The sequence below is a fragment of the Notamacropus eugenii genome, chromosome 3 (genome assembly GCF_028372415.1).
Source record: "Notamacropus eugenii isolate mMacEug1 chromosome 3, mMacEug1.pri_v2, whole genome shotgun sequence".
In the NCBI taxonomy this organism is placed as follows: Eukaryota; Metazoa; Chordata; class Mammalia; order Diprotodontia; family Macropodidae; genus Notamacropus; species Notamacropus eugenii.
The window spans coordinates 446,595,580-446,621,607 of NC_092874.1; the positions used below are offsets into that span (position 1 = coordinate 446,595,580).

The 26,028-nt window shown below is 36.8% G+C and overlaps 1 long non-coding RNA gene across 1 annotated transcript; it reads left to right on the forward strand.

Annotated features, from left to right (window-relative positions):
• The first annotated feature begins 15,548 nt into the window (after positions 1–15,548).
• Positions 15,549–24,531, forward strand: LOC140531759 (uncharacterized). Its single transcript, XR_011976426.1, has 3 exons — positions 15,549–15,658; positions 16,920–16,984; positions 24,434–24,531. It is a non-coding gene; the product is annotated as an uncharacterized lncRNA (long non-coding RNA).
• Positions 24,532–26,028: the final 1,497 nt, after the last annotated feature.

Here is a 26,028-nt window from a genome sequence, read left to right on the forward strand (position 1 = left end):
CCTTATAACTATCAACACTTTGATGATGGCTGCAGGGAAAAGGTGGAAGAAGGGCTTGTGGTATGGAAATGGTAGTGGGGTGTTGCTATTCCAAAGATTTTGGGGCACAGGGTCCTAAAGTCTCTTTGCTAAGTTAGAATGGATTTGAATTTAAAGAATGAGAGATTGTTAAAAATATCAGGATTAGAGAAGACTTCCTGTGGGAGGAAACAGTTCAGTAGGTCCTTGAAGGTATAAGATCCCTAGAGCAAGACATGCAAAAGGATTAAATCTCATATTTGGAAAATGTCTGACAGAAATGTCCAATATTCTACTGGAAGGAGTAGCCTTTATGTGTTTTATATATCTCCAATATTTAGCATTGTACTTAATTTATTTTTTTCCTAAGTTTCAAATTTATTTCACATTTACTGGAATATCCTCCATCTTTACCTTTAATACTTAGAATTCTTAAATATAAAAATTCTAAAGAGGTTTATTACAGCTATTTGGCCCAGTAGATAGAATGTCAGCCCTGGCAGGAGGATGTGAATTCAAATCTCATCTCAGATGCTGACTACTTGTGTGATCCTGAAGAAGTCACTTAACTCAGTTTCCTCATCTGTAAAATAAGCTAGAGAAGGAAATAGAAAACTCCTCCAGTATCTTTGCCAAGAAAACATTATTTAATTATTACTCAGTTGTAATATTTTAGCAACACTAATCAAAAGTATAACAAAGAACAACTTTAGTCTCTAAAAGATTTTAGCTTGCTCCTAGAGGACAGTGTTTGATTCAAGACCCTTTGATTCAAGGTACACTCAGATACTGCACATGCCTCAAGTACCATAGTTCTTTCAGCAAGAAATATCCTGAAATTGCAAGCTACATTTCAATTCTCAATTGGTCTATGGAAAGGTTAAAGAATCACCTCTATCCCAATTAGATAAAAAACATTACTTCAGTTCTTTTAACTTACTGAGATTATTGCCAAACAAAGAACAGAGGGATAATTTTTAGAAGTACCTGTTTTGCAGTTTTTATGGGTTGAGAATTAGAGGTTTGAGACATAAACATATAGTTTTTCTTTGAACAGCTTACCCCGCCATCCTCTACAACAGTTCTGTCTTCTTGAATCTACTAGATAATTACATGGTTTTTCAAATGACAGAGGTTCCATATCAAGTAACTGTCTCCTACCTATTCTAAAATTCACCCTCATTTCCAGAAGAATTTGCGATGAATTCCTAATGAAAGAATACCCTCTATTTTGTCATCAATAACATGTAAATGGCCATTAATATGACAAAAGAAGAGGAAATTGAGTTCTAGTTTTGCTTGATGAATATTATCTTTGCATGACTCTCTGCATATCTACTTTCAGGATGCAGATATAATTGTACCACATGTTGACTAAAGATTATCCTGCAAACAAGTTATAAAAGTGCCTTTTTATTTTAAATTATCAGAAGGGGTTTTGTTATATTCAAGCAAAAATGTAGGGGTATCCAAGGATGACATGAATTATTTAAATAATCAGTCAGTTGTTTAGGGTTTTGTTGTTATTTTTTAATCTCTAGTTGTATAACATTTCACTCAGAATTATCTATGAATATCAACACTTCTTAAAAATTCACTGTAGCAAATAATATAATGTTCTTTTCAATGCACAGTGTGCCTTGAAGCTATAAAAATACATATACTGCTATGTATAACTTTAATTTGAGAGGAAAACATCTTATGTTTACTGCCAGATTCTTAAAATGAACACACACACCAGATAAAGATGCATCGCAGTTTATGGAGTAATAATGTTTCTAGGCTTAATACTGCTTGATGAGCAGTTGATGAGATATTGCCAAACTAAGAAGTCAGGAAGTGTTTGAAGCTGGAACTGATTATCAACAGATAGCATGTTTTCTATATGCCATAAGTTTATTACTGCATTATATCAAAATATCTTTTTTTTTTGGACATTTTATCCATTGGCAGAGATAATGCCCATTCCTGAGCAAAGGAATTCTCTACCAAAATTCGTCACCTAATTAAAACCGTCTAGTCCTAGAATCAAAAGGCAAAAAATGGATGAGACTATTTAGTTCAACCTTCCTCTCCCTACCCTCTCTCATCCTTTGAAGTTTATAAATGAGGAGACTGAGGCCCACATAGGCAAATCTCAGTTGTAGGATTTGGACCCACAATCTTTAACTTCACTTTCAGCTGGTTTTCTCCATACCATGCTTTCAAAGATACGCTGAGGTTTTTCCGGGCTGATCTTCAGATGACAGACCATTGTTAGAAATATATATATATGCACCCCTTTCCAATTGTAAAGGACATGTTTATATTGATGTTTCACTAATATATTATTGAGAACATAATCAATTCCATACCATACTGAAGAGCCATAATTAGATATCCATGAAGGATATGGTAAATACTTCATTAAAATTAAAAAAACAATAAGCACACATTACCTTTGTGGATTTACATATGCCAAGAAAATCCATTACTCAAAAGCTTAAATTAGTTTTAAATATTCAGGACTGACAATTGCCTAAATCATGTATGTGCTTTTAAATACACCTTTCAAATGTTAGGTAATTGGAGTAGTGGTTAGAGTATCCTTCCTAAAGTCAGGAAGACACCTTCCTGAGTTCAAATCTGGCCTCAGATACTTACTAGCTGTGTAACCCTGGGTAAGTCATTTAATCCTACTTGCCTTAGTTTCCTCATCTATAAAATGAGCTAGAAAAGGAAATGGCAAACCTCTCCAGTATTTTTGTCAAGAAAACACTAAACGGGGTTATGAAGAGTTGAACACAACTGAGCAACAAACACTTCTCAAATTTTCAAAAGATCTTATTTTGATTTTTTAAAATATAAATCCTCATGCAATTACTATTCCAAACTCACATACATATAAAACTCTATGCACCCACCTGCATGTATTTCCATTTATAATTACATCTTTACATATGTAAGGATATACATGTATATTCTATGGGAGTGGTGATTTACCTAATTTATCTGATGGCATGCCACAATTCATACTACAATTTGTGTTATTTTGGGGCAGGATTAATTTGCATCTGTATGTGTGTTTTGTTTTTATGTTCTCATCACCCGGCTCAGGTTTTTATATGTACTGTTGTCATCGTTCAGGTGTGTCCCACTATTTGGGACTACATTTGGCGTTATCTTTGCAATGATATTGGAGTGGTCTTATATATCCTTCCCCAGTTCATTTTACAGATTAAGAAACAGAGACAAACAAGGTTAAGTGACTTGTCCAAGGTCACACAGCTAGAGTCTGGCACCAGATTTGAATTCAGATCTTCCTGACTCCAGGCTTCATTCACTCTCTGCTACACTGCCTAGTTGCCCCCTTTATACGTAGTAGCTGAATAAATGTTTGCCTTTTGAAGGAATAAAGGGATTTCTGTTGAGTTTTATTCCCTTCTAACTTTTACTACCTTCTAAATTTTGTAGAATCCCTATAATTCCATAATGATTTTTTCATCCCTTCAAATATTGACTGCTTGGAGAAACAAAACTGTGTGTTGATGGTTATGATACCTACCTTCCCCCCACTTTACTGCTATGGATCTACTTGTAGTACTGAAGCTTTAGTTGATAACTATTTCAACCAGTGGCTGATTTCAAACTATCCCCTCAACACTCTGCCATAACTTCCAATGGACAAAAGAACATAGCTGCCATCGCGCCCCTCTCTTTTCTCAGTTTCTTTATCCCTAAGACAGTTCAGTATGGATTGCCTTTGTTCATAGATTTATTGGGGGGGGCCTCAGTCCAACCTAAATAACATGTAAATCCTGCCCCCTATGGCCCATTCCAAAGTTTCATGATATTCTAGGTAAAAATATCCTTTGTAGGGAATATTATATGTCCAGAAAATATAATATATTCATTACATAAAGGCAAACAAACTTCATGTGACACAATGGATAGATTACAGGACTTGGAGTTTGAAGTACCCAGAGATTTTATTCTGCCTCAGATTCTTAAGTGACCCCAAGCCAAAAAAAAAAAAAAAATGATGTCTCTCAATCACAATTCTCTCACCTATTAAAGTGGGAGTAATGATAGCAACTAAATCATGTAGAGTTATTATGAGGTAAATGAGATAACATATTTAGCACATTACAAATTTTAAATTATTTGAAAAATGCTATTGCTTCTAATACTCCTACTTTACTCCAAATTATTCATATGTTTCATCATAATACATGTTATGGCTGAAACATCATCCCATGCTAGCTAAGCGTAAGAAAATAAGTTGGGTTGAAATTTATGATAAATCAGTTCCCTAAATTCAGAGCGTGGATAAATTCCTACTTAAAATACATATTAATTACTGTTTTAAATGAAGAAATAGATGCTTTAATCTGCATTCAGAATTCTTCAGTTCTCTCTCTCTCTGGAGATGGATAGAATTTTTCATCATGTGACCTTTGAGATTATCTTGGATCATTGTCTCCATCAGAGTAGCTAGCTTTCACAGTTGATCTTCATTACAACCCTGTTGTTACTGTGCAATGTTGTCTTCCTTCTGTTCATTTCATTTTGTATCAGTTCATGTAAGTCTTCTCAAGATTTTTTCTGAAATCATGCTGCTGGTTATTTCTTATAGCAGAAGAATATCGCATGAAATTCAATTTTGACATTGGCAATTTGTTTCTCTTCTTCCTTTTTTTAAAATCAGATTAACCGGGGGCGGAGTCAAGATGGCAGAGTAGAAAGATGCACATACACATACCTCTGAACCCACAACCCATAGAACATCTGTATAAAGTAACTCACGGCGAATTCTGGAGCAGTAGAGGCCACAGAACAGTGGAGCGAAGGAGATTTTTGTTCCAGAGGGACCTGCAAACCTCTTGCAAAAGGTCTGTCGCACTGCAGACGCGGAGCCCAGCCCAGCCCTGCCGCGGCCGCGGCACCGAGAGGAACAGATCTGAGCAGGCTTCAGGGATGGGATCTCCAGCGGCCACGCAGGTCCCTCCACCCACAGGTGACAAGGGTCGGTGAGAGGGTCTCTTTGGCGGGTCGAGAGGGGAGTGGGGTGCCCCCATAACTTAGGCCCCCTCAGGAGGCAGAAGCTGAGGCGGCGGCAGACCAGGGCTCCACAAGCAGGCAGGAGCCTGGATCCATTGTTGAAGGTCTGTGCATAAACCCCCTGAGGGAACTGAGCCTGAGAGGCAGCCCTGCCCCGACCTGACCACCTGAACTTAATCTCACACAGAATAGCAGCCCTGCCCCTGCTGAAGCCCCGAGGCTGGGGAGCAGGATTTTAATCTCAGACCCCAAGCACTGGCTGGGAGGATCAGGAGGCGAGGTGGGTGTGAGGAGAATATTCAGAGGTCAAGTCACTGGCTAGGAAAATGCCCAGAAAAGGGAAAAGAACTAAGACTATAGAAGGTTCCTTTCTTGGTGAACAGGCATTTCCTCCCTTCCTTTCTCATGAGGAAGAACAATGTTTACCATCAGGCAAAGACACAGAAGTCAAGGCTTCTGTATCTCAGCCCACCCAATGGGCTCAGGCCATGGAAGAGCTCAAAAAGAATTTTGAAAATCAAGTTAGAGAAGTGGAGGAAAAGCTGGGAAGAGAAATGAGAGACATGAAGTCAAAGCATGAACAGCAGGTCAGCACCCTGGTAAAGGAGACCCAAAAAAATGATGAAGAAAATAACACCTTGAAAAATAGGCTAACTCAATTGGCAAAAGAGGTTCAAAAAGCCAATGAGGAGAAGAATGATTTCAAAAGCAGAATTAGCCAAATGGAAAAGGAGATTCAAAAGCTCGCTGAAGAAAATAGTTCTTTCAAAATTAGAATGGAACAGATGGAGGCTAATGACTTTATGAGAAACCAAGAAATCACAAAACAAAACCAAAAGAATGAAAAAATGGAAGATAACGTGAAGTATCTCATTGGAAAAACAACTGACCTGGAAAATAGATCCAGGAGAGACAATTACAAAATTACGGGCCTACCTGAAAGCCATGATCAAAAAAAGAGTCGAGACATCATCTTTCATGAAATTATCAAGGAAAACTGCCCTGAGATTCTAGAACCAGAGGGCAAAATAAGTGTTCAAGTAATCCACTGATCACTGCCTGAAAGAGATCCAAAAAGAGAAACTCCTAGGAACATTGTGCCCAAATTCCTGAGTTCCCAGGTCAAGGAGAAAATATTGCAAGCAGCTAGAAAGAAACAATTCAAGTATTGTGGAAATACAATCAGGATAACACAAGATCTAGCAGCTTCTACATTAAGGGATCTAAGGGCATGGAATAGGATATTCCAGAAGTCAAAGGAACTAGGACTAAAATCAAGAATCACCTACCCAGCAAAACTGAGTATAATACTTCAGGGGAAAAATTGGTCTTTCAATGAAATAGAGGATTTTCAAGCATTCTTGATGAAAAGACCAGAGCTGAAAAGAAAATTTGACTTTCAAACACAAGAATGAAGAGAAGCATGAAAAGGTGAACAGCAAAGAGAAGTCATAAGGGACTTACTAAAGTTGAACTGTTTACACTCCTACGTGGAAAGACTATATTTGTAACTCTTGAAACTTTTCAGTATCTGGGTACTGGGTGGGATTACACACACACACATGCACACGCACACGCACACACACATAGAGACAGAGTGCACAGAGTGAATTGAAGAGGATGGGATCATATCTTAAAAAAATGAAATCAAGCAATGAGAGAGAAATATATTGGGAGGAGAAAGGGAGAAATGGAATGGGGCAAATTATCTTTCATAAAAGAGGCAAGCAAAAGACTTATTAGTGGAGGGATAAAGAGGGGAGGTGAAAGAAAAACATGAAGTTTACTCTTACCACATTCCACTAAAGGAAGGAATAAAATGCACAGTTATTTTGGTATGAAAACCTGTCTTACAATACAGGAAAGTGGGGGATGAGGGGATAAGCAGGGTGGAGGGGATGATGGAAGGTAGGGCATGGGGAGGAGGGAGCAATTTGAGGCCGACACTCATGGGGAGGGATAGGATCAAAAGAGAATAGAAGTAATGGGGGACAGGATAGGATGGAGGGAAATATAGTTGGTCTTATATATCACAACTATTATGGAAGTCATTTGCAAAACTACACAAATTTGACCTATATTGAATTACTTGACTTCCAAAGGGAAGGGGTGGGGAGGGAGGGAGGTAAAGAAGTTGGAACTCAAAGTGTTAGGATCAACTGTCGAGTAATGTTCTTGCCACTAGGAAATAAAAAATACAGGTAAAGGGGTATAGAAAGTTATCTGGCCCTACAGGACAAAAGAGAAGACGGAGACAAGGGCAGAGAGGGATGATAGAAGAGAGAACAGATTGGTCATAGGGGCAATTAGAATGCTTGGTGTTTGTGGGGGGGAGGGGATATAAGGGGAGAAAATTTGTAACCCAAAATTTTGTTAAAATGAATGTCAAATAAATAAAAAAAAATTAGATTAACCAAGAATTTGTCTATTTTGCTGTTGTTTCTTTCCTAAAACCAACTCCTAGTTTTATTTATAAGTTTGATGATTTTCTTACTTTCAATTGTATTAATCTCTTTTGAATTTGAAAATTTAAAATTTAGTTTTTAAGTTGGGATTTTTAATTCGTTTTTTTCTAGTTTTTGTTTTGAATTTCATTCCCAGTTCATTGCTCTGCTCTTTTTCTGTTTTATTAATGTATGCTTCTAGAGGTATATGATTTTCCCTAAGTTCCAATATTGCTGTAACCCACAAATTTTGGTATGTTGTCCCATCATCTTGTTCAATGAAATTATTATTTCCATGATTTGTTATTTGACCTAACATTCTTTTCTATTAAGCTATTTAGTATGCAATCAACTTTAATGTATGCTTCCAGGGCTCTTTATTGAATTAACTTTTTTATTGCACTATGGTTGGAAAAGGCTGCATTTAATGTTTCTCCGACTCTTCATTTGGTTTAGATGGTTTTATGCCCTGGTACTTAGTCAATTTTTGTAAAGGGGTTATTGTATACCTGAAAAAAATGTATTCTTCTTTCTATTCCTAATGAACTTTCTTCACAGGCTTATCATATCCATCTTTTATACAATTCTATTAATTTTATTACCTTTTAAAATTTATTTTACGTTTAGATTTTTCTGGTTCTGAGAGAGGAAAGTTAAAGATTTCCCCACCAGTAAAATTTTACTTTCTATTTTCTCCTTTAATTCATTTGATATTTCCTTCAAGAATTTGGATGCTATGCTTTTGGTTAATTTATGTTAGATATTGAAATGATTTTTTGTCCATGTTACCTCTTAGCACCATAGAGTTTCACTGCTTATATATTTTAATTAGGTCATTTTTTCCCTTTTACTTTGCTTTTACTTCAACTAAAGCATAATGCTACAGACACATTTCTAATCTGTGTGTGTCTCTGTTTCAAGTGAGTTTCTTGTAAACAACAAACTATTGGATTGTATTTTCTAATCCATTCTGCTTTCTGCTTCTGTTTAATTTATTAATTCATTTCATTCACAGTTTTGGTTACTAACTATCTATTACTCTCCATCCTATTTCCTTCTGTTTATCTGTCTCTCTCTGTTTGCCCTGTTCCTTTTGAAAAGTCTGTTTTGCTCTGGACCTCTTTTAATCTGCTTTCCCTTTTATCACCCCATTCACTACTGTTTTTTTTTCTTATCACCTTTCACTTCTGTTTCTCTGTTGGGTAAGAAGTTATTATACGCAAATAAGTATAAATGAATATAAATTCATAGGTGTGTATGTGTAAACACCTATGCATACACATGCATATGTGTGTATGTATACATATACACCTGTGTATACATACATACATATATATGTAGATATATATATATATATATACATATGTACGTGTGTATGTGTGTGTATATATACAACAGACTCATATCAATGGCCTCTGTCAGCACCGACTCCTTCTAACTGGTTAACAATGATAAAGTTCTTAGGAATTATATGTACATCTTTCAATATAGGAATGTAAACCTTTTAAACCTATGGAGTTCCTTATGATTTTTCTTTCATCTTTACCTTTCAATACTTCTCTGAAGACTTGTATTTAACAGTAAAATTTTCCATTCAGCTGTGGTCATTTCATCAACAATGCACAAAATTCCTCTGTTTTTGTTTTCCCTGGATGATTATAGTCAGATTTTCTGGGTTCATGGTTCTTATCTGTAATCCCTGTTCTTTTGCCTTCCACAATATCATATTTCAAGTGCTTTGCACTTCAATGTACTTGCTGCTAAATCTTATGTGATCCTGACTATGGATATATGATAATTTTGTAATATTATTTTCCCTCATTGCTTTAAGTATTTTCTCCTTGACCTCTGAGCTCTGGAATTTAGCTATAATATTTTTTGGGCGTTTTTATTTTAAAATCTCTTTCATGACATGATCAGTGAATCCTATTACTTTCTATTTTATTTTCTGGTTCTAGAATATCAGAGCAGTTTTCCTTGATAATTTCTAGAAATATAATGTCTAGGCTCATTCTTTGATCATGACTTTCAGGTAGTCCAATAATTCTTAAAATATCTCTCCTTGATCTATGTTCCAGGTCAGGTTATTTTATAAAATATTTCACATTTTCTTTTCTTTTTTTCATTCTTTTGATTTTGTTTTATTGCTACTTGATGTTTTGAGGGAATCATAACCTTCTATTTGCCCAATTCTAATTTTGGGGAAATTTTTTTCAATGAGCTTTTGTACCTCTTTTTCCTGCTTTGTAAGAAGAACAAGAAGGCTATAAGATTTTCATCAGTTAATTTTTGTATTTTTTTCCCTATTTGGCCAATTGTGTTTTTAAGGTGTTAGAGTCTTCAGTATTTTTGTTGCCTCCTTTACCAATATGTTAATCATATTTTCATATTTTTTCTTGCACTGCTCATATTTTTCCTCAATTTTTCTTCTGGCACTCCTATTTGATTTTTAAACTCTCTTTTAGTTACAGGAATTCTTGTCAGGCTTGTGTTCAATTCACATTTTATTTTGAGGCTTTGTTTATCACTATTTTGACAGCATTCTCTTCTGAGTTTGTGTCTTGATCTTCTCTGTCACTATAGTAGCTTTGTATAACCTTGTTGTTTGTTTGTTGTTTGCTCATTTTCCCAATAATTTCTTGACTTTAAAATTGGGCTCTATTCCCAGTGTAGGGGTGCAGGGATCCTATTCCAGTCTTTAGGCTTTTTTGCACTGCTATTTTAAGAACTAGTTGTAAGTATTTAAAATTTTTCAGAGTTTTCAAGGCAGTGTGATCCAGGGAGAGGTGTGCTCACAATGCAAACAGCATTTCTCTCAGTCCTTGCTCCTTTGCAACCACAAGTGATGCTGCTCCTCAGAACCCTTGATCCCTTGTGACTTCAGTCGCTTCTCTCCACCTTGGAACTGTGACCCAAGCAATTGAGTTGTCAAATAGCACCCTGTTCTGCATTCACTTTTAGCACAGGAGTCCCTTGCATTCTTTTACCTGACTCTTTTAGTTTCTCTAGTTTGGTAGCTCCTGAAGCTATTGCTGTGTTTGCTTCCTATAAGACTCAGAGATAGTATTGCTACCATGTTCATTCTGAGCCAGCCCCTACCCAGAGTCATAGACCTTTCCTTATGACCTTCTAAATTGTCTAGGGCTAGAAAAATAAAAAATGTTTTATCCTGATTGTTTTTTTGGCTCTGGTTCTCCAGAAATTGATTTGAGACATGATTCTGAAGTTGTTTGGAGGGGAATGCTTGCAGAATTCCTCTATAGTTCTTCCTCTGCTCTGCTCTTTTGGCTTCCTGCATCAGTAATGTACTACTTGCTTTTGGCCACTTTACCTCCACATGTTGAAGACTTACGAAAAATTTTCCCCCTAATTTAATTAAAAAATATTGCAATTATTGGCATTCTGCCATTGAAAATCATATTTCTATATTGCATACTCTTTAACTTTGCAACTGTAAAAGAAAAAATAAAGTACCTTCTCCCTAAAGAAACACTCAATATACTCATACACTCCCATTAAAATAAATAAGCAAAGAATAATCTGTTTTAACACAAACATTTAAACAAAGCTTTAATACTAATAATAAATTCATGTGTGGGAAGCAAGTGACCCTCCCACCCCCCAATATGTTTTAGTTGGTAATTATCCCATCTCAGTCAGCTTTGTGGCAAACAATGGGATTCTTGGAAAGCAATAGTAGGGGTTACCCAGGAGGTATGAACTTATGTCCCTATGTGAGGAGTTTGGAAGAATAGAAATTGGCAAAGAAACATTAAAACAATGAGGAGACTATCTTTTCATGATTGAACCACAACACAAGATTAGAGCTCTCCATTTTGTCAGTCTGCAAGGGAATGCAAATATGAATTGTATCTCAATATAAATAGTGATCTAAACAAACTGCTCCAAAAAGGAAATAGTTGAAATAGAAGGTACTTGAAATTGTTCTGCATGTGACAAATGTCCTGTATCATGAGAGCAAATGAGATCTTTAATATATGTTGTTCCTAAATTAACTAGTGTGGTGGCTAATATCTCTTGATAGGTAAAAAAAAAAAACAATAAAACAAAAACAAAAAAAAAACTCCATTTTGTGATGGCTCCTACTGGACTATCTCTATTTTTCTATTATCTATCATCTATTCTCTTTCATCCCTCACACATTTCCTGCCTACACATACAGTCAATAATTAAAGATTTATTAAGTGGTACTATATGCTGTCCTAAGCTCTTGCAAGTTTAATGGTGAGTGGGGGGAAGAGTTAAAGATCTTTCCAGCCCATTAATAGACCTCAATATCTTTTGTTAATTTCTCCTGAGGCACTGGAAGAGAGGGTCATGCCCTCTGACTCTGAAAACTGTATAAAGGCTCTGAGGTGAAGTTTTACTTTGGGGCTTACTCATTGGAAGTGTCTGCTTGGCCAGACAAGACTCTGGGCAGCCACTAAGGAGCCCCACCAGCTTTGAAAACACAGATAGATGTTGCTGCTTCTCTTTCTGGTAATTATGTATGTATGTAATGATCAGACAGTTGGATTTCTCTGTTCATCTGTGATGTATGTATTGCTTATGGTCAGACAGTTGGAAGCCCTGTCTATTGATCTTTATTTCTCTCTTTCTATTTTATCTGAAGTTCGGGGTGCTGACTTTTCCCCTGAACTAGGTGAATGATATATGTGCTTGATTAAAATAGACTGTTGACCTCTCAAAAGTTGCTTTCCTTTTAGAAAAGCAGTTTTAAGAAACTGTACAGTAGGTCCTTCTCTGAATGCTGGGGTCTTTACTGCTACAGCTCTGGAGATACAAAGAAGGGCAAAAGAGAGTCCCTATTCTCAAGAAACTCATAGTAATCATCAATCTATCTTCCTTCCTTCCTCCCTCCCTTCCTCCTTCCCTCCCTCCCTTCCTTCCTTCCTTCCTTCCTTCCTTCCTTCCTTCCTTCCTTTCTTTCTTCCTTCCTTCCTTCCTTCCTTCCTTCCTTCCTTCCTTCCTTCCTTCCTTCCTTCCTTCCTTCCTTCCTTCCTTCCTTTCTCTTTCTTTCTTTCTTTCTTTCTTTCTTTCTTTCTTTCTTTCTCTTTCTTTCTTTCTTTCTTTCTTTCTTTCTTTCTTTCTTCTTCTTTCTTTCTCTCTTTCTTTCTTTCTTTCTTTCTTTCTTTCTTTCTTTCTTTCTTTCTTTCTTTCTTTCTTTCTTTCTTTCTTTCTTTCTTTCTTTCTTTCTCTTTCTTTCTTTCTTTCTTTCTCCTCTGTCTCTTTTTTCTGTCTATTTATCTACCTGTAGGCAAACTTATTATTTCTTTTTTTCTGGAAATTTCCTGTATCATTTATTTGTGAGCCTTGTTGCATGGAGTCAGCTGAATATATTCCCCTGGTATTGTAGGATAAAATGGGCTTTTTGATTATTTTAATGGCTTGTATTCAGCATTTCACAGCTTGTTGTTTCCCAAGGGTACCCTTTTCCTGAATAGAACAGCAGGACAATTGCAAGGGACACCTGTTACTCTTTAAAAGTAGTCATTTTCCTAGGAAGCAGTCAGGTCTTTCAGAAACTGCATAAACTAGGGGAAATGTTGTTAACTTTCCTGGATACATGCCAGGCTTTCTAACTTTTATTTATTATAATTTCCTTTTCTCAGTGATCTCCTTGACACGTCTCTCTTCTCCCAGAAATTGGGAAACGATTGTCCTTTCATTTTGCCTCTTGTCTAGTATTGTGAATAATCATTGTTAAAGCATAATCTATATCAAGGTATTTCTCTTCCCTGTTCACTAGGTATCTTCCATTTATACACATGCAATGATTAATTAGTCATTCTGGCTATCTCTTTCAATACATCCTATTTCAAACTCACAATCCTACCCTTTTGAAATTCAGTGCTTCTTAAACTGTGGGTCACCACTGACTACAGAGTTATTAAACATTTGGCAACAATAAAAGATTTCTGAACTTGAAAGGACCAAAAATTAATTCAAAATTAAACACTTAATGAATCCAAGGTATTTCTGGCAATGTTTGCTCATGTTGCATAGGGCAACTTCACTCCAGCATTGATTGTGAAAACAAAGCATATACACTTTGAGCTGTGTATGTCTTCAAGCCACACATCACCAACAACCAACCACTGCCCATAGGGCAGGGCCAAAATCTGGCCAGAATGCAGGGGACCTCAAAGGTCATTCAGTCCATCATTTTCATTACCATTAGATGATTTCTGAATTCTAAGTCCCTAAGATTCTTTAATGACTGTAACAGTCTATTCCACAATTAGGTTTAAAGATATAGAATTGGACTGGTACCAAGAAGGACCTACTTGGTTGTTCCATTCTAGTGTTTTTCTATGTTTTACCACGGATAGAAGATGAAATGAGTAGGGTAAGAAACGCACAGTTTTTTTGGGCCTGCATTATTTCAATAGACTTCTTTTAAGAATGTTATTTTGTTTGTTTGTTTGTTTTAACATTGGGTAAATTTCAACATGTCTACCTTTTTCTCTCCCTTCAGGAGAATCATCTCATATAACAAAGAGTATTTTTAAAGGGTGGAGAATCAATAAATTGATGAATAGATCGAAAAAAATGAAAATATATTAAATTTTCAGTATCCATGGACCTCCAACCTCTGCAAAGATGTGGATGTCTATTCCTTGTAATTATTCTAACAGTCTTCTAACTGATTTCTCCATCTCATGTCTATCCCCATCCCAATCTATTCTCCATTTCATCACCAAAATGATTTTGCAAAGGAACGGGACTGATCCTGCCACCTCCATACTCAGTCAACTCCAGGGGTTCCCCATTATATCTATAATCAAATACAAAGTTGTCTGTTTGGCATGTAAAGCCATTCACAATCTGGTGCTTTCCTCTCCTTCTACCATTTCTACAATTGACTCCTCTCACTCCACTGTCCACAAAAACAAAACTGTATTTATCAAACCCAAGTATTTTCATTGGCTGTCCCACATGTCTGGAAAGTTTACTACTCACTTTTAGCCCCTGATTTCTCTGGTTTTCTTTAAGACTCATTTCCAAAGCTACCTTCTTCATGAAGCTAGTCCTCCTCACAACTAGCCCCTTCTATGTAAGATGACCATGCATTTATATTGTATATATCTATATACATAGATATATACATATATATATATATAATGTATGTGTATATTTATGCTTATATTCTCTCCACTATGAGAATGCAAGGTCCTTGATGTCAGGGACTGTGTTTCTGCCTTTCTTTTTATCCATAGAACCATATCTGGCCTAGAGTAAACACTTAATAAATGCTTAGTGACTGATTTATGGAGGGATGATGATTCCTTTTTTTCCAGTGAACCTCTGGTCTTCTGTCTTGTGCAGGTTTCTGTATATCTCCCATTCTGGGCTGTATGTTGTTCATAAGGGAAAACATTAAAAAGTAATTACTTTTACCTTTGACCCAATTTGACCCTATCTCAATTCTTGCTTCCTGACAGGAAAGAAGAAGTAAAGAAGTATTGAGAATTCTTCCAGTCAGGGGCTCTCTTCTAGAGAGTGCCTCCTCAAAGCCATCTACATCTAAGAGATGGCTCTCTTAGACCCAACCACAACAAAAAGTAGTTGCCAGCCTGTATTTTTTTTCCTTCATTTCAACACATACACATACAGGTATACACAGGTTATGAGTAAAATTCAACAAAAGGGGAAACTGAGGTAATTCTCTGAGCAACATAACATTTATTAGCAGGGATTGGCCTTCCATCAATAAGTGGGCCAATGGCTTGCCTCCATTTCTGCCAAAGACCACAAGCAAAAGGACAGTCCTGTTTTTATGGGTTTTGGAGAGTATAGGACAAAAACAGAACAGGGTCAATGACATCATGGGTTTGAGGGTTAAAGAGCTGAGACACAAGGAACAATATGATTGGTTGGAAGTTTAGTGTTGGAGGCTAGCAATGACCCTTTATCTTCTCTCATGAGACTAAGAGGTAATCATTATTAGAGTCCAAGTGTGTAATGGTAATTTAAGTGGAAAATCTTTCTTATTCATTAATAGACCCATTCAGTCACATGGAGTCTGTGGTGGGAGAAGTTTGCTGAATGCGTAGAACAGGAAGAGGCAGAGCTGAGAGGAAGTTAGTCTTGAAAGCAGTCAAAGCTAAGAAGGATGCAGGCTCCTGGCTAGTGTGAGTGAAAGGACTTGTTTGTGATTTGTTTAAGGGGAATGGCTTGTGATTAACGCAATGGACCTGGTTTCTGGGAAGCCTAGCAGGGAGAAGACTTAGGGACAGCATTGTTCTCTGCATTATTATTGTGTGTAGATTTTTGTTGTTGTGATGGATTTGGGTCTGAATAAATGCTTTGGTTCTGCTTTCCATGTGGAGAGTCTGTGGTATTTTGCTATTCTGAATTATGCCATGATATTCATGACTGCTGTAAGTGCTGTGAATTTTGCATTGTTGCTACAAAGTGTAAGGTCAAACCAAACCTCCTTGAAGGGTGGCTTGTTGATATAAAGATACTGGACCCAAATCCCTTGTGTTCACACATCCCTCAAGGTTAGCTAAATTCCTTGAACAGAAATAGACTAGGGATTATCTGCCAGGTTGATTTCTAAACTTCACCCCTTGCAGACCAGCTGAATTTTGAACTGAGCTCAGAGATAAAGAGTCGTGATCTAAGCAGTTGTGGGGCAAAAGCAATCATAAATACGACCCATAAAAAAATAATGCAGGATCAGTCTTAATCTTCTCTCTGTTTGTGCTTCCATCTGTCTGTCTCTGTCTGCCTTTGTCTCTGTCTCTCTGTCTCTCTCACACACACATGCATGTGCACATGCAGATACACACACACACACACACACACACACTTTCCCTGTATATGCATGAAAAAATGTTATCTGATTCTGAAATAAAATTTCTCTCTAAAGCACCACTAGAGAATGTGTTAAAAAAAAAATACCCTACCAAGTTTCTACCTGCCTGCCACTTATTCACGTTAAGGATATGCTTTATTTGTCCTTGTGTTCTATCCCTGCTTTCCTTTGTCCTTCCCTTTTTCTTTTTTACTTCCTGCTTGCTTTCCTCCCTTCTTTCCTCCTTTCCTACCTTTCAGTGTGCCTTCCTCCCGTGTCCCTTCCTGCCTGTCTTCCTGTCTCGCTTCCTCCTTTATTGCCTTCCTTCCTCAATCCCTGCCTCCTCTTCTCCCTTCCCTACCATTCTCCCTGCTTGCCTTCCTCCCTCCTTTCCTTTGTCCTTACCTTCTTCCTTTCTTACTCCCTGCCTGCCTTCCTCCCTTCCCTCCTTTCCAGCCTTCCTGCCTATCTTTCCTCCTTTAGTTTTTTGGTTGCCTTCAGTGATATTAACAAAGCTAGACAAGAGAACAAACCAGTGCTCATCAATTGCTCATTCGTGCTTCTGTTTATAATGTGTTTCTTTCCAAGTACAGAGATAGCAAAGTTGAACTGATGAACGTCCTGGTTATTGAATTCCTTTAAATCCAATATTCTCAAGGTGAGTATAGCCTCCAATTTTGTCCAACAAGCAAGTATTTATTAAGTGTCTATAATAAGCCCAGGACTATATGAATGTTTGAGTCCTAATTTCCCCTCCTGGGCCCGGCAATAAATATCTGGGCATCTGGCTGCAGGTGGACATGCAAACAGGGAACACAGATTCCCTGCCTACACATGCAGTCAGTTACCAAACATTTATTAAGTGCCTATTCTGTGTCATGCACTGTACTTAGCCCTCAGGATAGGAAGAAAGGCAAATAAAGGCCTTGATCTCAATGAGCTCATAGCATATGAGGAGAGAACACATACAAACAGCTGTGTACAAGCAACATACAGGATAAATTGGAGACAAGCAATAGTTCAGAGATATAAAAGCAGATTGGGAAAGGATTCTTTTAAAAATGAGAATTTATTTGGGACTTGAAGAAAGCCAAGGAAGCCAGGAGGGGTGTATCAGGAGGGATAGAATGCCAGGCATGGGGAATGCAATCACTTGCCTTTTGTATCTCATATTGATAAATCTTTTTCAGATTACCTCTCCAAGCCTCTTTAGTCTCTGAGATCCAGTGAAGAAGAAGGAAAGAAATGCCTCTAAATCAGCTTATCATTTAGCTGAAAATTGATACCTAGAAAAGATATGAGCATGTATCTTGTCTGAGTCCCTCTTTTACAAAAGAGTAAGCCATGGCCCCAGGGATGTGACCTATCGCAGGTCACAGTGATGGCATGGAACAATTTCAATTTGGAGTCTTTTGATTCCAAATTCAGTTCTCTTTGCACTACCATATTCTCACATAGTTGTGAAATATCTAAGGAAATATATCATCACTTTCTGGATGTTATATCAGCTCAGAAAGAATCTTAGATTAGGATAAAAAGGATCTAGCTTCAAATTCTGGGCCTGTTATTTATTGCCTATATGACCTTGGATAATCATTTCACCTTAAGGAAACTCAAGTTTCTGTCTATAAAATGGTAACATTATGGCATGGTGTAATGGATACAAAGCTTGCCTTAAAACCAAGAAAACCCAGGTTTGTGTCCTGTCTCTGACACATACTAGCCATGTGACCCTGGGCATATCACTTAACATTTGAGTGCTCTAGAAAACTCTCTACAATGCTTTGTTACAGACATATAATCACATTGGTATAGGGAGTTACCTTGTCTGAGATTTATCTATCCCAAGGAAATGACAGGTCCACTTGTTATCCTCATCCTAAAAGGATCATCAAAATAACACCTGACTTTAAATGGGAAGGCAGAGTGCATTTAGGGTTTTTATTCATTGAAAAAAAGCATTTTAAAATAGTAACTGATATTTATATATCTACTTAAGGTTCCTAAATGATTTTATATAGATGATTTCATTTGAGCCTGATGAACCCTTCGATGTAGGTATAAAAAGATATTTTCTAAATTTTATTGATGGCAGAACTGGAGATCATAACAAAGTTCAGTGATTTGTCCAATATTGCAAAGTGAAAAGCACCAGAGGGGAAACACAAAGCCAAGAGAAACCATCTCCAAAGATGGTACCTCACCACCCATGTACTCACCTTTGAAATGAAGGGCTTGAATTAAAGAAGTGCTCAAATCTTCCAGCTCAAAATTTTTAAACTTTATGAAGGCTAAGAATTCAAAGAAGGTTGAAGTGAACTTAGGTGTAAATAATGGTTTAATTCTGCTCCACTCAATGTAGCATTTCTGAATTAATTTAGTTTTCTCTTAAGAGAATCTTTCCCCTTGCTTAGTATTTATTAGTTATTATTATTAATAACAACAATAGCTTACACCCAATGCCAGTGTTTCATGGGATATTTTCAGAAATGTGGAGATATAAACTGTAGCCACTTCATTTGTCTTAATATTGACCCAAAGTTATTATTTTTCACACTTTCTGGATGTGGCATAACAGAAATTTCCTAAGGCTCTTTAAAATGGCAACATATAAATGAGTGTCGCTATCCAGCTACAGAGGTAAAGAAACAGCTCAAGTGACATGCATAAAAATGGTGGTGATTTATTCCATAACATTCTCATTTAATTAAAACAACAGTTCTCACTGAATGATTTGTTAAATGGGCTTTACATCTTAGGTGTAAATTTTCCTGAAAAAGACCCTTTCAGTATCACAGAGGGAAATCTTTACTGTCCTTCTGTTTACATTACCGCAGGAATGTCAACTCAGCAAGAAGGAAGGTCTAAGTGGCTCATTTTGCTACTGAGCAGTCCATGTGATGTGTGATTTATACAAGACGACATGATGGCCTAAATGGAACTAATTAGAATACCATTATGCATCTTTAATAACCATGTGCATGTTTATACTTACAGAGGTTAATGCATAACTGCCTGGCAGTACTGCAAAGTCAACATCTTAGACCTGTTTTTTTTTTTTTTTTTAATATGGTAATTCATCCCAGAATTCCAGGAAGAGATTTCTGAAGCCGGCCTGAATTTGGGTCAGTTTAAATATGAAATGTAATTTGTACTCTTAAGAATGATCAACTACTATAGAAGAAAGTTGCCTAAATACTGAATGAGGTCTATACATTTCTTAGAACACTTTATAAAGAAAGATAAATTTCAGGGTTCACAAGCTCATCCTCAAAGTCAGATAAACCAAAAAGAGCTTTCAGACTTTGGACCCATTGTCAAGACAGTGCAGTATGATCTGCCTTACGCTGGTACTACCAGTGTTTTAATGTCAGAAAAGAAATTGCTTCTGTGATGGTTTTTGAAGTAGTTTAAAATCCTTGCTTTACTAGCCTTTATCCCATACCTGTTTTACCACCTCCTCCAAAATATTTTGAGGATGACAAAAAGCACTAGATATGAACAAACATATTCTTCTTAATTTTTTTGGTGACAATTCCAAAAGCCAGAAAAATATTAAGAAATAAAACATTTTAATATGGATTCAGGAGTGGAGGTTTTTTTGTTTGTTTTTACTAATTCAAAAGATAAATTCAATTAAAGGCAGGTTTAGAAGATAGAGTACTGAGTCTAAAGTCAGGAAGACTCATCTTCCTGAGTTCAAATCTGACCTAAGACACATGTGGCTATGGGACTCTGGGCAAGTCACTTAACCTTGTTTGCCTTGATTTCCTCATTTGTTGAATGAGCTGGACAAGGAAATGGCAGACCACTCTGTTATTTCTTCCAAGAAAACCTCAGTGGGGTCACAGAGAGTCAAACATGACTGAACAACAAAGACTCAATTAAAAGATAAGTCAGCTCTGTCAGAATAGTTATGTAGATTCTAAACACCAAGCATGATTTCTTTGATAGCAGTTCCATTTCTAAAGAGAAATCTAGATTCAAAGGTATTATGATCTGGAAGTTACCAGTAATAAACAAGTGCTGACTACAATTTTATACCTGTCAGTATGTCAAACAACAAACATTTATTATATTATGTTATTACTATAAGTCTGAGTTGAGATGCTTGATCCTGAAGATACCAATTCAAAATGACAACTTCCAACAAGTAACTTAGGGTCTACTGGAGTAGCCCTATTGAATATCTCCAAACATATGGAGTTTGGAGCATTTCTCCAAAATTTTCCTTTTGTGGACCTACAATCTGGCACCTTCAAACCCTATGACTGTGCCCAATATTGCTGTTTGTGTTCTAGTCCACTAACGACTGAGCCTTCCCAGGAACATGATTTATCACAAAGTATATTCCTCAGTTTAATAGAAATAGAGATTTCATGACATTCATCCCAATGAGAAACTAGGAAAGCATTCCTGGTCTCCCAGCCCAACCCTTTGCCTGTAATATGTATCCTTCTCCATAGATGAGTCTTTTCATCTCATTTATCCAGGAACCAGGTCAATGCATCATTTCCTCCGCTCTCCCCAGCATGCCCCCGTTTGGGATTCTCTCCTCTCCTCTACCCCATCCCCACTTATAGCTGCCTCTTACAGTGTTTTATCTTTCCATTAGAATTTAAACTCCTTGAACGGAGAAATTATCATATTTGCTTTTGTATATGTCACCCAGAGTTAGCATAAAAAGTGATATATAGTAAGTCCCGCCCCCACTGTGGTTTTCTATAAAACCAAGAGAGAACTTTTGAATAGTCCAGTTTCTTATCACTTTTTTCTTCATAGGTTTATAGCAAGATAACATTTCTAAGATCTATGTCTATGTACACAATTATTTCCTGGTTGTATATTAATTTCTAACATATTGTGCTGTATTGATGGTTATTTCTTTACATCATTCATTTTACTCTATCCCTCCATCTAAACCCTCCTTTGTGGTAAAGAAAGACAAAGCTAAAAAGCACCATACTTGCCAAAGTATATACAATTCTGTCTCTGTGGTTCTCCACATCTCTTTCATGAGGGGGACAGCATGCTTCATTTCCCATTCTCCAAGACCTTCATTCATTTTAGTTAACTCAGACTGTGATGCCTATTATTTTCTTTTCTTTTAGTTCACAGTGTTTTACTCTTGGTGCATTGTTCTTTTAATTCTGTTTCTTTTATTTACAGTGATTTAGAAGGTATCTAATCAAATACAGAGCTAGAAAATGTCCATACAATCACCAACCTAATAAATGGTTATCTAGTTTTTGCTTAGAGACATTCCGGATGTTCATGCCATTTTGAGGCAGTTCATTAATCCTACATCACTTTATATAAATGTTCATATGGTCTCTGAATGCTTTTCTTCGTTCATTTCTTATTCATCATTTCTTTTTGCAAAATCATATTTCATTACATTCATATGAAAAAGATGTTTTAAAATCCCTTCCCCAATTAGTGGGTACCTAGTTATTGTTATTTTAAAATCAAGTCCTTTGATACTTATTACATTCACTTTTTTTTATTTTGAGTCCCAAATTATCTTCCCATTCACTGAAAAGGCAAGCAATATAATATCAATTATGCATGTGAAGTCATGTAAAGCATATCACCATATAAGCCATGTTGCAAAATGAAAACAAGAAAAATAAAAGGAAAAAATGCTTCAGTATGCACTCACAGTTCAACAGTTCTCTCTCTGGAGGTGGTTAGCATTTTTCATCACGAGTCTTTTTGGACTGTCATGGATCACTGTACTGATCAGATTAGCTAAGTCTTTCACAGTTGATCGTTGTTTCAAAATTGCTGTTCCTATCTACAGTGTTCTCTGGGGTCTACTCATTTAACTTTCCATGAGTTCATATGTGTTTTCCAAATTCTTTTTGAAACTATCCTGTTTGTCATTGCTTTAACACAATAGTATTTTATTACAATCATATACTTGTTCAATCATTCCACATTTGATGGGCATTCCCTCAATTTCCATTTCTCTGCCAACATAAAAAGCACTGGCAAGCTCTTGTTCTACTTGCTTGAATGTCTATCCAGTTAGCTAGGTGCTACCTCCCTATTCCTTCAAGAAGAGCTTATTGTTATTTGTATGGTAGGCAGTATAATGAAGGAAGCAGGAAAAGAAGAAGGAGGAGAAGAAGAAGGGAGAGGAGAAGGAAGAGGAGGACCACCTAGTTCCACTTATTCATTTTTATAGATGTCTGCTGAAAGGAAGTGATTTGCCCAAGGTAGCGAAGTTGGAATCTGACCCCATCCCATGCAAATTTGAAGCCAGTAGTCTTCCAACTACTCCATACTGCCTTTGGAGTTTTTACATGAGAATGCAAATATATTACTTTTCTCCATTCTAAACATCAATTACACAGATGATATTTTCTTATAAATAAATGTATGAGTAATATAATTTTTTATATATGCAGTTGTCCTGCTTCGGAGAAAGTGCATCACTTATTCTCACTACATTGGAAACAAAAAGTCTGTGGTTTTCTAGAGTTCACAAAATCTTATTTTGCCAGCACTTTTTCTTCTTAATCACCTACTTATAAAAAAAAATAGTTACTGATGAAAGTCAATTGTAAGAACAGTATTTCAAGTCAAACCTTAACTGAATCAATTCCCTAAATTTAATGCTTTCAATATTTTACAGAAAGTATGGGGTGGAGTAGGAAAAAAGAGAACATATTTAATTATTTGTTATTCAGATAAATGAACTATTTTATGCAACAATTTTGACTTTTATAAGGTTCACATTTCCTTCATTCCCTTAATGCACTTATTATTTATGTCCCAATCAGGAATATGTTTACATATTACTTCAATATCCATTTGTCAGCATGGACCTCAGCATTGATTACTCCAAGCATACATCCTTATTAGTTACCCATCTCTAAATTATCTTATAAAATGTGTGAACAATATATTGATCCTCTAATAAAGAAGACTCAGTATATATAACTATTTTCTACAGGAGCCAAGTAATTTCACCCTACTGAGCCCCAGTGCAGAAAAGCACATGAAATTAACAATTTGATAATAAGTAACAAATGCCAGGTATAGTAATCCTGGGCATGTAGAATTAACAATCTGAGAAAAGATATGTTACATCAGCATTAGGCATTTGACGTGAAAACCCAAGAACTGTTGGAATAAGATGAAAGGTCAAGAAAAATGTGATTTTTGAAGGCAATTACAAATCATAGGTAAGGAATCTTAGCTAATCGACTAATTATGTGAAATACCCTTGACTTGACTGTTGTGAAGAAAATGTAATATTCTGGCACTGTATTTGTGTGTACATGTATATATACATGCATGTGCACTGGGAGAAGTTACTAATCTTCCCAAGACATTATTGTTAGAGAGCAATGACATTTCCACAGAGTTAAGTTTGGTTCAGTTTCTTCTGTAAGCAAGCTTTCCATGACTTTATTTCCCTTTGCCACTGAAGGTAATGTTTCTGCATGCATTTTTCTCTAGAATCTCTAAAATCTCCAGAGATCATTTGTTTAACAAGCCCATAAAAACCACCTGGTCACACTAAATCAGACTAGAAAATGACCCACAATGATCTTGGAAAGTGGAGTTTTTAAAATTCTCTCATATAGGAAAGGTGAAGTTAAAATAAAACTAGCAGGACTAATATTTTCCATTTAATTTAAATGCCCAATGTATATATAGAATCTGAAGCAGCCACATAATTGACTGACTCCACTAAACCAGAACTCTCCTCATGTAATGGTAATTTAAATGGGGAGATCTTTCATATTCATTAATAGGTCTGTGTGACCTGCTTGGGTCACAGGAGTTTAAGTCACATGGAACCTGTATTGGGAGGAGTTTGCTGAATGGGTAGAATAGGAAGAGCTGGAGTTGGAGCAGAGTTGAGGGAAAATTAATGAGAGAACAGTCAGAACTGAAGGACTCAGTCAAGACTGCAGCTGGCTGTGAGTGAGACAAGGGCATGTTGTTTAAGGGACCTGGTTTGTGGGAAGCCTAGCAGGTGGAAGGCTTGGTGATGGTGTTGCTCTCTGCATTGTTATTGTGTATACATTTTTGTTTCTATGATGCGTTTGGCTTTCTGGTGTCTGAATAAAGTATTGCTTCTGTCTTCCAGGTGGACAGTCTGTAGTATTTCAAGAATTGGAATTGCACTGGGATATTCATGACTGCCAGAGGCTCTGTGAATATGGCATTGGCACTATACCACTTCAGGTTGGTGTGGAGATAAATATCTGGGATCAAAGACGATCAGAGATTTAGTTCTCACATGGACCTCAGACAGTATGTAGCCCAACTCCTTCACTATACAATTTAGAAAACCAAGGTCCCAGGAGGTTATATCACTTGACTGAGATCATACAGTTAGTGTCAGAGAGAGAGAGAGAGAGAGAGAGAGAGAGAGAGAGAGAGAGAGAGAGAGAGAGAGAGAGAGAAGAGGAGAGGAGAGACAGACAGATACTGTGCTAAGTACTCAGGATACAAAAATAAGCAAACAAGGCAATTCTCTGCCCTCCCTCGTGGAAACAATTCTAATGACAGAAGTTAATGCAAAGAGAGGAAGGTGGAATGAAAAGGAAGGAAGTGATATCTGTATGGCAACCTATTGTGACTATGGCCAAAAAGTGCCAGGGAGGCCTATTTCCAGACAAGATAAGATGAATTTTCACCTATCAGTGCCCATAGACCCAGGATCAGAGAACAAATTTCAGGGAAAAGCAGGATAAGAATGATTTCAGAGTTGAGTTATGAACCTAGGTGATCTAACTCCAGAGCCAATGTGCTTTTCATTTACCTCCTTTTCCATACAATGCTCATTTCAACACCAGATAGGACTCTCCATCACCTTGACAATTATCATGATAACAATAATAGTGATCATTTATTTGTATAGAGATTTAACATCTGCAAAGTACTTTGTATTTTGTACATTTTATCCTACTTGTCCCTAAGCAACAAACTTGTGAGCTAGGTGGTTTTATCATCCTCATTTTATAGATGGTGTAAGTGATGTTCATAAAAGTTTAGTGACTTGTAGGGGTCACTCAACTAGTAAGTGTCTGAAGTAGGAGTTGAATTCAGGTCTTCCTGCCCCTAAATACAGCTATCCAACCACTACTCAGCTGTCTATTACCACCTAAAACATTCATCTTAGCTCTCCAAAGGTGATAATCCTTATTGACACATATTGCTATTCAGTTGATATGAGTCAACTCAACAGAATGTCTCTCAAATCCTGCATCTAATAGAGTTGTGATGTGTTGGGCCAACACTTACTCTTTCTATCATAAGTCCTTCTTTGGCCTAAGTCTCTAAACATGAACTACCTTCCCGTTTTCAGTTGCTCAGTTCTACATTCGCATTACTATCTCAACAACTAGGTGACACAGTGGATAGAGTGTAGGGCCTGGACTCAGGATAGACCTTGAGTTCAAATCTGACCTCAGACACTTTCTAGTTGTGTGATCCTGGACAAGTTACTCAACTCTGTTTGCCTCATTTTCTTCAACTGTAAAATGAGATGGAGAACGAAATGGCAATCCACTCCAGTATCTTTGCCCAAAAAAGGGGAAGGGTCACACTGAGTAGGACACAACTGAACTGCTGTCCTCCCTTTGTCCTGTCTTTTTTATCCCCCAAGGTAGCTGTCATAAACTTTCTGTCTTGCCCACCTCCCCATCTTCAATCCCTCTTGACTTCAAGAATTGTAAA